Source organism: Balaenoptera musculus, chromosome X, assembly GCF_009873245.2.
Source record: "Balaenoptera musculus isolate JJ_BM4_2016_0621 chromosome X, mBalMus1.pri.v3, whole genome shotgun sequence".
Classification (NCBI taxonomy): domain Eukaryota; kingdom Metazoa; phylum Chordata; class Mammalia; order Artiodactyla; family Balaenopteridae; genus Balaenoptera; species Balaenoptera musculus.
Genome location: NC_045806.1, coordinates 10,348,602 through 10,362,565, shown reverse-complemented (window position 1 = coordinate 10,362,565; position 13,964 = coordinate 10,348,602). Strand labels below are relative to the sequence as shown.

Sequence of the window (13,964 nt, the reverse complement as noted above, 5' to 3'; positions counted from 1 at the left end):
AACATAACAAAACAGAAACAGTTATAGATACAGAGAATAGACAGGCTGTTGCCACATGGGAGAGGAGTGAGGGGAGGAGAGAAATAGGTGTGGGAGATAAGAGGTAGAAACTTCCAGGTGCAAAATAAAGGAGTCACAGGTATGAAATGTACAGTGTGGGGAATATAGTCAATAATTAAGTAATATCTTTGCGTGGTGACAGATGGTAACTAGTTTTATCACTGGTGATCATTTTGAAATGTATAGATAAATCGAATTACTATGTTGTGTAACAGGAACTAACAGTGTTATAGGTCAACTATAGTTCAAAAACAAATGAACTCACACATAGAAAAAGAGATCAGATTTGTGGTTACCAGAGGTGCGGGGCTGGGGAAGTGGATGAAGGCAGTCAAAAGGTACAAACTTCCAGTTATAAGACAAATAAGTAGTAGGGATGTAATGTACAACATGATAAATATAATTAACACGGCTGTATGTTATATATGAAAGTTAAGAGAGTAAATCCTAAGAGTTCTCATCACAACGAAAAAACTTTTTTCTATTTCTTTAATTTTGTATCTATACGAGACGATGGATGGTCACTAAGCTTACTGTGATAATCATTCCATGATGTATGTAAGTCAAATCATTATGCTGTACACCTTAAACTTACAGAGTGCTACATGTCAATTATACCTCAAGAAAAGTGGAATAAAAAAAATATTAGGACCACCTATGTTGACTGGGGAGGGCTATTAAAAAATTAAACGGCAAGATGGGAGTAGATTGATTTGTCATCAGAGAAGCTAAAAAACAACAAAGACAACATGGTTAGCAGTTATTCTTATGACCTTCCAGGTGTGTTGTTTTTTTTCCCAAATACCACCAAGCAATTAACTCAGTTTTCTGAGGACACTGACTACGTGTCCCAAAATTCAACTAATTCTGACTCCATCTACCCAGAGACAGCATCAGATCCCACAGACTAAGGGTTCAGTCCTACAAGACCACACCTCCCCCTCCTGACTTCAGAGGCCAATCACAAGTCCAAGTTGTCACCTGTGCTTCTGACCAACGCCCTTGTTTTCAACTGCTTTGCTAGAGCAGCTCACAGAACTCAGAGAAACATTTTACTTACTAGATCACTGGTTGATTATGAAAGGATGTAAGTCAGGAGCAGGCAGATGGAAGAGATGCAGAGGGCAGGTATGGGGAAAGCGCACGGAGCTCCCAAGCTCTCTCCGAGCACCCTCCTCTCCCCAAATCTCCATGTGTTCACCAACCTGGAAGCTCTCTGAACCCTGCCCTGGAGGCTCTGTTACAAAGGCACGATTGATTAAATCACTGACCAGTGGTGACTGAAAATGTCCACTCCCTCTCCCCTCCCCAGAGGTCTGGTGGTGGAACTGAAAATTCCAACCCTCTCTAAAGGTTGGTTCCCCTGGCAACCAGCCCCCCATCCGGAGATGCTTTCCAAAAGCTACCTCATTAACACAACAAAAGACACCTTTATCGCTCCCTTTACCTAGGAAATTCCGAAGGTTTTAGGAGTTCTGTGCCAGGAAGGAGACAAAGACCAAATACATCTATTTCTTATCATAAATCTCAATATCATACTACCATTTTACCCTTGTGGGCAAAGTCAAGGCAATTTTGTAGATAAACTAATCTTGCTCTAAATTCTTTGGAATTGGGTGGGGAGGGCTGGGGTTTGTCTTACAGGGTGACCAACTCGGCTCAGTTTGCCTGGGACTTCTTGGTTTAGCACTGAAAGTCCTCCGTCCTAGGAAAACCTTCAGTTCAGTGCAAACTGGGGTGGTTGGTCGCCCTAGGTTTGAGTTACCGAAAAAAGCTAACTACTCTGTGTATAATCATATTAAGTTTTCAATTATCTTCCTGTCTCAGCAAGGCTGCAGTGCCCACGGCTCACAGATACTGCCGGGGGTGCTGAGGCGGGAGGCGCAGGGCTAAGAACAACGGCAAAGGTAACATTTGTGGACAGCACTATGGGCTGAGTCCTGAGCTAAATCCTTTACCTGAATTAACTAACTGAATCCTCATTCCTCACAGCCACCCTAAGAGGTAGATACTGTGGTTACTCCATTTTACGGATGAGGAGTTGAGACACAGAGGTTAAGTGACTTGTCCAAGGTTTCACTGCAAATAAATGGCAGAGCCAGGGTTCTGATCAGGAGATTGGGATTGGCTTAAATTGGAGGGGCCTCTGGGGTGTCTAACAGGCAGCTAGAGATGCAAGTTGCAGGCTCACAAGAAAGGTCAGAGCCAGGGCTCATGATGTCAGAGGGATTTTTTTTTTTTTTTTTGGCTGCACCGGGTCTTAGCTGTGGCACGAGGGATCTTCACTGTGGCATGCTGGATCTTTCAGTTGCAGCATGTGGACTCACAGTTGTGGTATGCGGGCTTCTTAGTTGCGGCATGTGGGATCTAGTTCCCCAGCCAGGGATCAAACCCGGGCCCCCTGCATTGGGAGCATGGAATCTTGCCCACTGGACCACCAGGGAAGTCCCGGGTTTTTTTTTTTTAATTGAAGTATAGGGGCTTCCCTAGTGATGCAGTGATTAAGAATTAGCCTGCCAATGTAGGGGACACGGGTTCGAGCCCTGGCCTGGGAAGATCCCACAGGCCACGGAGCAACTAAGCCTGTGCACCACAACTACTGAGCCTGCGAGCCACAACTACTGAAGCCCACGCACCTAGGGACCGTGCTCTGCAACAAGAGAAGCCACCACAATGAGAAGCCCGCGCACCACAACAAAGAGTAGCCCCCGCTCCCCGCAACTAGAGAAAGCCCGCGTGCAGCAAGGAAGACCCAACACAGCCAAAAATAAATAAATAAAATAAATTTATAATTGAAGTATAGTTGATTTACAATATTATATTAATTTCAGGTGTGCAACATAGTGATTTACAATTTTTAAAGGTTATACTCCATTTATAGTTATTATGATATATCAGCTATATTCCCTGTGCTGTATAATATATCCTTGTAGCTTATTTCATACATAGTAGTTTGTCCTTTTTAATCCCTTACCTCTATCTTGCCCCTCCCCACTTCCCTCACCCCACTGGTAACCACTAGTTTGTTCTCTATACCTGTGAGTTGGTTTCCATTTTGTTATATTCACTAGTTTTTTTTTTTTTAGATTCTACATGTAAGTGTTATCATATGGTATTTGTCTTTCTCTGTCTGACTTATTTCACTAAGCATAATACCCTCCAAATCCATCCTGGTCATTGCAAATGGCAAAATTTCATTATTTTTTATGGCTGAGTAGTATTCCTGTGTGTACACGCGTGTGTGTGTGTGTATCACATCTTCCTTATCCATTTATCTGCTGATAGACACTTAGGTGGCTTCCATATCTTGCCAATTATAAATAATGCTGCTATGAACATTGGATGTGAGAGTGGTTTTCACAGAATGGTCATGTCTAGGAGGGCAAGAAAGGAGTAGTGAAGAAAACTCAGTAGGAAAGACCAGGGAGGAAAAGAAAGTAAAAATGAAAGGGAAACTTTCAAGAAAGTAGTCAACCATGTCAACAGATTCAATGAGATCAAGGATGACGAGAAAAAGGCCATTGAGTTTGGCAGGCAGGCCCCTGGAGGCTTTCTAGCACAGTTCCAGGGGCTCAGGGAGTGGAATCCAGCTTTGGGCAGGTTATGGCTGGTCCTCCATCCTGCCTGTCCATTAGCACCATCTGAAAAACTTTACCAAAAATATGCATTAGACCCTAGGACTTATCTCCAGGGATTCTGATTAAATTGGTGGGAGGTATATCCCTGGCTTCCAGATGTCAGTGTTTTTCTAAAAGCCCCTGAGGCGACTCTAAGGTACTAAAGTACCACTGAGTTAAATAAGGGCAGTGGGTTGGAAAGAAGTGAAGGTAAAGTTGCAGGTAACTCTGTGAATAAATTTAAAAGAAGGCGACAATAGCATCCACTCACTGTGAGCTCCTACTATGGGCCAAACTCTAAGCCCCTGGCAAACACTTTCGCATTTGGCCATCAAACAGCCTATGATGTAGGGACACTTATCATCCTCATTTTTCCCATCAGGAAACTGAGGTCTAGAGACATCCAGGGACTTGTCCAAGTAAGCAGAGAAATCAGGATCAAACCCTGGCAGCTTGGTCAATACAAATTATTTTCCAGGTTATCAGAGAGAGGAGCATATTTATGGTCAGGAGGGAAGAAGTTCCTGCCACCAATTTGCCATTCACTGTGACTTGTGTTATTAACTTCCTCGTTACAGATTTACCTTTTTTCTCGAAACAGATTATACCCCTATATTTTCCTCTGTACCTTCCTTCCTCCCAACTCCCCGAGAACAGACGGCATCTACAAACACACGTGACGGTCTTCAGAGAGGAAGCCACTCTTCTGGGAACACAATGCTACTGCTGGCAGAAGTGGAATCCCCCGTGACAGCGTGAAGGGGTCTCCAGGATTCCTCGCTAGTGTCTGGTGGCCCCAAGGAGATGTGAACATTCTGCAAAAAGTTCTCTTTGGGGATCTGAAACAACTGACAACTCCTCCGTCCGCTCATCGTGCCATCTCGTCTGTCTGACTCCTGAGGGCAACTGTCCCTTGGGAGGGTACAACTAAGATTGGGTCCCCATAAGTAGACCCTAAGATGAGATTCAGCCATAAGTGTTACTAGGGAAAGTCAATGGGGAGGTGGGAAAAAGGACCAGGAGAATTTGCACAGGCAAGGATGCGATATTGGGCAAAGTTCCACAGGAGAGCTCTGGAGAAAGCGAGGGTCATTTCTTAGAGTTGCCCCAGTCAGTGTGCAGAGGAGCTGGGGTATTGATACCTTCTCATTCATCAGCCTTGGGTTCAGGGCTATTCTTGGGGAATATATAAATTCCCACGTGCGGTTAAAGTGGGTTCAGGCAGCTGGAGGCTGCTCCGCCTACGAATACATGCAGGTGTTGGCTATTGAGAGGAACACACACTGGAAGCACCGTGCCCCCCAGTGTAAGGGGTGCCAAGGGCATGTGGGTGGAGAACTGTCAGCGTCCACCACCAGTTGGGAAGGGGACAATCACTTGTCTGTGACGGGGACAGACAGGCGTGAGAGGGGCGGTAGTTTCCTGCAGGATCTGAAAGTCGGAAGGCAAGGGCGACGGACGAGAGCAGCAAGACTAAAGCTTGTCCCTCAAGGGAAAGAGACAAGCAGCGACCAGAACAGATCGGGGGACCACGCAGACCTCTTTCACACCTCTCAACTCCGGTGCACTGGAAAGGGGACCTGGCAAGACTGGATTCCACATTCAACGGGGGCTGAAGGCTTTGGTAATTGGAAAAGGAAGTTATCCCTGAAGCCTGGAGAGTCTGGAGACATCTGGGCTACAGAAACGTATGTACACATCCTCCAGCGGGCGAACCGCAGCACCCTCTCGTCTCACCACGCCCGCCCCATATTCCGCAACAGATGTCACCTCACGCCACGATGCTGGAGAGGACTCTGCAGCCCAGCTTTCTGCCCACGTGGGCTTCCCGTGGTGGCAGTCACACCCCGCCCTCTGGTGATGTACATTATGCCAGAGAGGTTCTGTTTATCACCCGCGGGCTCAGCTGGGCTGCTGGTTGCGCCTAAGCACAGATGCACGGACTCAAAGATCCCCAGACCTGGATCTTCCATGAGTGTCCCGCCCCCGTGCCCCTCCCTGACAACTCCCGAGAGAAACCGGGCACTCGAAGCATCTGAGGCGAATATCCACGCTCTGTCTCTTCACCGCTGGCTTAGGGCTAGGCCCTCCTCTAGTCGAGGATTATATGGAGGTAATCCTGAAGAACTCCTTTTGCTCAAGACCAAGGCTAATGCAGACCTACACAACTTAACCTCCTAGAGGAACATGCTTTTTGTATCTTCTGAGAGGGAGACAACCCAGGGGTGTGGCCACAAGGACTCAAAGAGAGAAAGGACAGTGGCAGAAAAGATCCTGCGGAGTAGGGGTGACAAACTTGCTCTGCAAAGGACTGGAGAGTAAATGATTTAGGCTCTGCAGGCTGTATGGTCTCTGTCACCACCACTCAACTCCCCTGCTGCAGGGCCAAAGCGGCCAGAGACGGTACATAAATGAATGCGCGTGGCTGTGTGCCCATCAGACTTTATTTATGGACCTTGAAATTTCAATTTCATGTAATTTTTATGTGTCAAGAAGTATTCTTCTTTTGATTGTTTTTCAACCATTTAAAAATGTAAAAACCACTCTTAGCTCCTAGACAGGCTGTGGACAGGCCCATGGACAATAGTTGGCTTATCCCTGCTCTAGAAGGAAGAGCAGTGAGCCCCACCCAGTTATATTTACACACTCCTTATGTCTGCCAGGGCACATTTCCCCGCCTTAGCAGACCAGCCTTGATGTGTGATCTGAAAAGTCCATTTTGCACTCAACTCAAGTTTCTCTTTCCCGAAGTAAGAGTTGGTAAGAGATCAACTCGCCTTGGAAATGGTGGGACCCAACTAGTCTCTGTTTCCTGGAATTTTAAATTGAAAAACATTAAATTGCAACCTGATGGAAGATATTTCCCCCCCAAATTAATGAAGCCATGCCAAATAAACACCTTTTTTATTTTTTCAAATAGAACCGGAACACAAAAATATTTGGAAACTGAAACTTAACTGAATAAGCGTGTCATTTGGTCTGAGTTTTTGGAGAAAGAAGAAGATGATATGGGAAACACCAAACCCATTTAAACATTCATCTGTGGACGGTCCTCACAGACAGAACAGTAGTTGATTCAAAGTAACAGTTTTAAACATTTAACTGGGTGTTAAACATTTTGGGTATGAGGGCCTCATGAGAGATCATAGGCAATGCTGTATTTCCTGTCAAGATGCCTTTCCCACTGTAAACCCAGAATAGATGACTGTCATTTTAGTAAACGCTCTGTCCTTAGTGTATAAAAAAAGGAAAGTCACAAATGACACACATCTAGAGATTATTATACTAAGTGAAGTACTTCAGAGAAAGACAAATATCATATGATATCACTTATATGCAGAATCTAAAATAAGAATACAAATGAACTTATTTACAAAACAGAAACAGACTCACAGACATAGAAAACAAACTTACAGTTACCAAAGGGGAAAGGGGGGGGGGATAAATTAGAAGTTTGGGGTTAGCAGATACAAATTACTATATACAAATAGATAAATAACAAGGTCCTACTGTATAACACAGGGAACTATACTCAGTATTTTGTAATAACCTATAAGGGAAAAGAATCTGAAAAAGAATATATATATATATATATACACACATATATAATGACTCAGTCACTTTGCTGTCTACCTGAAACTAACACATTGTAAATCAACTATATTTCAATAAAAATTTTTAAAAATTAATATTTAAAACCAGAAAAAACCCCAAATGACACATGTGCTCAGTGAGTTGCATATGACACAAAAAAAATATAGCTAAAGACTTTGTAAATGTCAACCTCTGGGTACTATAAACGTTGACATTCAAAATCAATCATTTAAGCAGCGGAAAGAAGCCGAGGAGCCTTTGGGGTTTAAGTTGCGAGAAAGAATATATATCTGGAAGGAAACATACTGGCAGGAAAGTTATGGTTCCAGACCTTAGAGAGTTTAAAGTTGTTTTTTTTTTTTTAAGAGAGTTTGTAGTTGGCTGAGACAGGACTGCTGTTTTAAATAAAATATGGGTTTTGACAGCACCCCATACTTTGCATGTTATAAAGATGCTATTTTGAGTTTAGAGCTGTAGAGTTGAGGATTTTTTTCCTGCATTTTACTTCTGGAGAGGCACAGGACAGACCATTTCATCCTGAAGTCTAAGCGGCAACAATGGTTCTAAGGAGGCCGCAACAAGGTGTCCTGATCATTCCTAGAGTTGTACTCCAGGGACTATATATAATCCATAGGTATGGAGAGCCTGGACCTTGTTGGAAAAATGAAGGCTTTAGGATTCTGGCAGTAGCAACTGAGGAAAAAGGGTCAGAGAAGAAAAAAAAAAAAGAAACCAAGATTTGATAACAAAATGGATATAAATAATAAGAGGGCAGGAACAAAAGTTAAAAAACAATCCTAAGGTTTTCATCTGGGAACCTCCCACTGCTAGAAAGCAAGTAGTTAAAAAAAGACATCACATTTGTAGGAGAAAGAAATAAGAGAAACTTATTCAAAGAGTGATGTCCGGGACTTCCCTGGTGGTCCAGTGGTTAAGACTTTGCCTTCCAATGCAGGGGGTGTGGGTTCAATCCCTGGTCAGGGAGCTAAGATCCCACATGCCTCACAGCCCGAAAACCAAGACATAAAACAGAAGCAATATTGTAACAAATTCAATAAAGACTTTAAAAATGGTCCACATCAAAAAAAAACAAAAACAAAAAGTGACGTCCTATGTACATCTGGAAGCATGGAACTAGGGTTTAGATAAAAAGTTGGGACTGATCCACATTAAAAGATAGGTATCCACAATCTTAGAGCATTGTTCAAATGAATAAATTAATAAATAAATTAATGAATAAAGATTAATTTTCTTTGTAGGCGTTTGAGAAGAGACTCTGAACTATCATTTATAAACAAAAGATTGAGATTTACTGATTAGCAATAGCCTATCCTCTGAAGTTGTTATAACGGTGTTGAAAATGTTCAACAGAACGATAATTTCTGGCAATACGTAACTTCATTGGCAACAAATTCCTCTGAAGAACAGTGGCATTTATTTCAAAGAGCGAGAGGCAGCCCTGGCCCTTGAGAGAGACATGATACAGACATGGTCCCTCTGCGTACCGATGCGGCGAGTCCTGGTGAACCCATGCAGACCCCGTGGAACACTGAGCTATAAGGACGCCCACCGGCTGTGTCTTAGGAACTTGCCTTCGTGCCTTCAGGCCTTAGCAAAGACTGTGAAGGTCAAGGGCAGCGCTGGCAAGGGGTCAAGTGAAGGTCTCCAGACATAACTGGAGAGTGGTGAAGAGCGAAGTTGAGAAAAGCAAATTCTCCCTGTTGTCAGGTCAATAACTCTTCTTTTTAAAACCCTCCTATGGCTTCACATCTCACTTAGAAGAAAATGCAAACCCCCCGCCCCAAGAAGCCCAGCATGCTCCAGTCCCCATATCCTCTCCTATGTTCTGCCCTCACTCACCCCGTACAGGCCCCGCTGGTCTTCCCCTGTTCATTCCAATCACAGGAAGCTCTCCTTTGCTGTTCCCATTGTCTGGACCACTTTGTCCTGATCTCTACATGCTGGGTCCTTCTCATCATTCAGGTCTCAGCTAAAATGCCCCCACCTCCGCTAGAGAGGTCTTCCTGACGACCACATCTGAGGTTGTATCCAGGGTTCTCAATCTGCACTGTGCACACGGATCTCCTGGGGAACCTGTTACATTGCAGACTTGGACCCAGTGGTTTGGAGGGGAAGACAGAGCGGGGGCAGTGGGGGGAAGGCACTGAGATCCAGCATTTCTAACAAGATCCCAGGAGATGGGCAGCACCACCCCTCAATCTCCATCACACTAGCTGTTTCATTTTTTTCATGATGCTTCACATTTTGAAATTACTTATCTGTTTGTGTACTGGATTGTTCATTGGTGGGTTGATCTATTTGTCTACTAGTAAGTAAATTCCATAAGAGCAGGGATTTTTTTTTTGCACTATTATTCTTTATTCTTTTAATCTTTATATTCTCAGTGTTAGCAGAGTTCCCTGGCGATCAAATCAAATAAGTGAAAAATACTGTAAATTGCTTATCTGAATCCTATCTCCTTGTGATAATCTGCTCCCAGTATACAACACTGCCTAGATTCTGGCCTACAGCAGGGCCAGGCTCAATATGATCTCAGATTAGCTTGGCTAAAATAGGACTCTGGTGGAGAGAGTTAGACTTTAGTGAAGTGAACGGAGAACACCTGCCGGGCAATCTAATCAAGAGATTCAGCTTCAATATTCTGCATTGAAGGGATAATCCTCCAAATGAGACAGAGGGTTCACGGTGCAGGCCCTCTAGTTTCTGCTGAAGCTGAGTATGATCACCATCTCTTCATCATTCAATTTGAAAGTCAAGGCCTAAAATTTCTCAGCGATGCATGTTGGTGTCACAGACTTGGGGATTACAACCACATTCCGTTGGATACAGAACCTGATGAGAACCTGGCCTGTAGTTTTTGTGCTTTGCAGCAATATCAACCTTGAGACCCTCCAGTAGGGAAGGGTACTCTGGGTTGGCCCAAGGTTTCACCGGAGAGCCCAGAGGGCTGTATGGTGTGACAGTTATGCCCTTGGAGTGGCAGGACTGGCTCCATTTCTCCTGCATGACGTACAAGTGACAATCTGGTAAGTCACTGCTTTGTATTGTTTCGGGCTTCTTCAATAGTTTTTTTGGTTACACAACAAGGCCTGTATAGCACAGAGAACAATATTCAAAACCCTATAATAAGCCATAATGGAAAAGAATATTAAAAAAAAAGAATGTATATATATGTACAACTGAATCACTGCTGTACAGCAGAAATTAACAGTACTGTAAATCAACTATACTGCAATTTAAAAATTTAAATTAAAGCAAATTAAATACAGAGTATTTTGATCTGGAGGTCGCTGAAGTTGGAGATTCCAATGGCTTTCACCAACCCCCTCATCCACCAGCTCCTCCATGGCCTCCCAGGCAACCAAGAATGTTACTTCACTGGCGAGGACATTGCCTTTATTGTCTTTGGAGAAAAGTCATCCCCAGGCTATAATCCCAGTGATTAAGATAAATGTCCAGATGGTCCAGTTTCAGATCCTTGAGGGTCTTCTGACAGGTTTCCTTCACTAGGTTCTTTCAAAGAAGAGGGGCCATAACTTGTCAATGATGAAGAGGTCCTCCTTCTTCACAACCTTCTTTCAGTGGCTTCCGCCATCTCATTCTTCTTCCGATAGACACAGGCACAATGTGGTGATATCTGCATCAGTCGCCTCCTTCACAGGCTCCTTGACTTTGCCTGGGGGAGACCTTCAGGTGCCCAGATCCACAATGGACATCTTGGCTTTGGTATTGAGTACCACTAAGGTGGCCACGGTCAGCGCAGAAACAGTTCTGAGCAAGCAGATAGGTACCTTGTGCCCTGGTTAAGGAAACTGGCCTTCAAGCAGGGACTTTGTCCAGAATGTTTACTTTTGTATTCCCAGCACTTAACACAGAACCTGGCATGTCACAGATGCTCCGTAAGTACAGTAGAATAAATGATGTTGTTCCAGATTAATTCCTTTATCCCTTTACTGCCCTCTTACCGCTTCAGCGACTGCTCCTTTATACAATAAGATCTAGACTGTAAGTGATAAAGGGCAGTGCTACCCTAGTGCCACTCCAGGAAGTGCCAGTTACTGGTCTAAACTAAGACAAAAAGCTTATACCAAAATGTAAATCTGATATGGCACTCAGCAAAGTGTTTAGTCAGGATGACTTTTTTTTTGTTTTCATAGAAAGACTTTATTTATTTATTTTTTTTTGATGTGGACCATTTTTTTTTTTAATTATTTATTTTTATTTATTTATTTATTTATGGCTGTGCTGGGTCTTCGTTTCTGTGCGAGGGCTTTCTCCAGTTGCGGCAAGTGGGGGTCACTCTTCATCGCGATGCGCGGGCCTCACACTATCACGGCTTCTCTTGTTGCGGAGCACAGGCTCCAGACGCGCAGGCTCAGTAATTGTGGCTCACGGGCCCAGTTGCTCTGCGGCATGTGGGATCCTCCCAGACCAGGGCTCGAACCCGTGTCCCCTGCATTGGCAGGCAGATTCTCAACCACTGCGCCACCAGGGAAGCCCAGAAAGACTTAATTGATGAAGGAAATTGCTTTCCCTTCTGGCACAGGCTCATCTCATAAAACAGTGTGTGAACTGGCACCTGTAGGCAGGCTGTCTTGTGACCAGCACAGACACAGAGGTTAAACAACTTAATATATACATTTTATATATATTTTATATTTTCCAACTTCAGAAAACTCATAGGTAAGAGAAATACACACTTTAAGACATAATTACAAAATTTTGTGTCAAGTCCTATAATAAAGAGTTGTGGGACAGAAAACAGAATTGTGGGAGTGACAAGGAATTGTGGGAGAGAATGGAAAACTGTGAGAGAGAGTTGTGGCAGAAAACAGAACTTTTAAAGAGAATGGAGAAACGACAGAGAAAAAGAAGTGTGAGAGTAAATGTAGACTATTGAGAGAAAACAAAATTGTGAGAGAAAAATGGAGAATTGTGTGGGAGAATGGGAAATCCTAAGAGAATAGAGCATTTTCGGCTAGGGGACTGTAGAAGAGATATGGAATTGTGGAAGAAAATGGAGACTGTAGGAACTCTATGGAACTGTGGAAAAAAATAGGGAATTGTGAGAGAGCTCGGAATTGTGAGAAAGAATGAAAAACAGAGAGAGGACAGACAATTGGGAAAGAGCACAGAGAAGTGCCCGACAGAAAAAAAGTGGGAGAGAAAACACGGAATTGTGGGAGATAATGGGAAATTTTGAGAGAAACAGTGACTTGTGGGAGAGAGTGAGGACTTGAGGGAGCAAGTGGGGGATTGTGGGGGGCCACATAGAATTGGGGGGGGTTGCAGGGAGACTGTGGGAGAGAATGCAGAACCGAGGGAGCAAACAGGGGATTGTGGGAGCTATGGTGACGTGGGGGGAGGCTGCAGGGGACTGTGGGGGAACAGTGATGAGTGGGGGAGGGGGAGCATGGAATTGTGGGGAAAACAGGGAATTGTGGGGGCTGCCTCTGATTGGGCAAGAGAATGAGGAATTACAGGAGAAACAATGACAGGGCAGTGAGTGGGGAATGGGGGAAAAGAGAACTATAAAAGAGTAAAAAGAATCATGGAGAGGGCTTCCCTGGTGGCCCAGTGGTCGGGAATCCGCCTGCCAGTGCAGGGGACATGGGTTCGAGCTCTGGTCCGGGAAGATCCCACATGCTGCGGAGCAACTAAGCCCGTGCGCCACAACTGCTGAACCTGCGCTCTAGAGCCCGCGAGCCGCGACTACTGAGCCCGTGTGCCACAACTACTGAGCCCGCGCACCTAGAGCCCGAGCTCTGCAACAAGAGAAGCCACTGCAATGAGGAGCCCGCGCACCGCAACGAAGAGTAGCCCCTGCTCACCGCAACTAGAGAAAGCCCGCGCGCAGCAACGAAGACCCAACGCAGCCAAAACTAACTAAATAAATAAATTAATTAAAAAAATCATAGAGAGAGAATTGTAGGAAATATAAGAAATTGGGGGAGGAAATGGAGAATTGTGGAAAGACGGGATTGTGGGAGAGCAGACAACTGTGGGAGAGATGGGAATGGGAATTATGGGAGACAATGGAGAAATGGGGGAAACGGAAATATGAGAGAATGGCAAGTTGAGGAAGAGAAGAGAATTGAGGGAAGAGATGGGAATTGTGGAAGAAAACAATTGTGAGAGAATGTAGAACTGTGAGAGAAAATGAAAACGTAACACTGTAAGGCAAAACAAGAAATTATAGGAAAATATGGCAACTGTGGGAGAGGCGGGGAAGTGCAGGAGAGTATGGAGGGTTGTGGGAGACAATGATGGGAGAGAATAGCAGATAAAATGTACATTTGTGAGGGAGAAGAGACAACTGGGGAGAGGCTGAGAATCGTGGGAAAGAAGTGGAATCGTGGGAGAGACTGGAGAATAGTAGAAGAGAATGAAGCATTGAGAGAGACAAGGAATTGTGAAAGCTGGAGAAATACAAGAGGAGCACTGATAAAAAAGATGAAGAACTGTAGATTTGGAAAGGTGACTCACTTTACCAGGACCAACCCTAAATTCAGTTAGTAACTCAGAAAGAGTCGCTGATTTTGACTCTGCTAACACCCCAGGTCTGACAGCAGCCGTTCCTCCTACAGTACCATGGATTAGCAACCTCCTAGGCACCGCCTCGTGTGTTCCAAGGTCTCGTATTATTATTCCAGACCATGTCCATTCTCCTCT

The 13,964-nt window shown here is 44.4% G+C and overlaps 1 protein-coding gene and 1 pseudogene across 1 annotated transcript in view; both read right to left on the bottom strand.

Annotated features, from left to right (window-relative positions):
• The window catches only part of EGFL6 (EGF like domain multiple 6), a 294,169-nt gene that overhangs the window by 77,422 nt on the left and 202,783 nt on the right, over positions 1–13,964 (bottom strand). The window lies entirely within an intron of this gene.
• Positions 10,552–13,964, bottom strand: part of LOC118888898 — a 45,575-nt pseudogene continuing 42,162 nt past the window's right edge.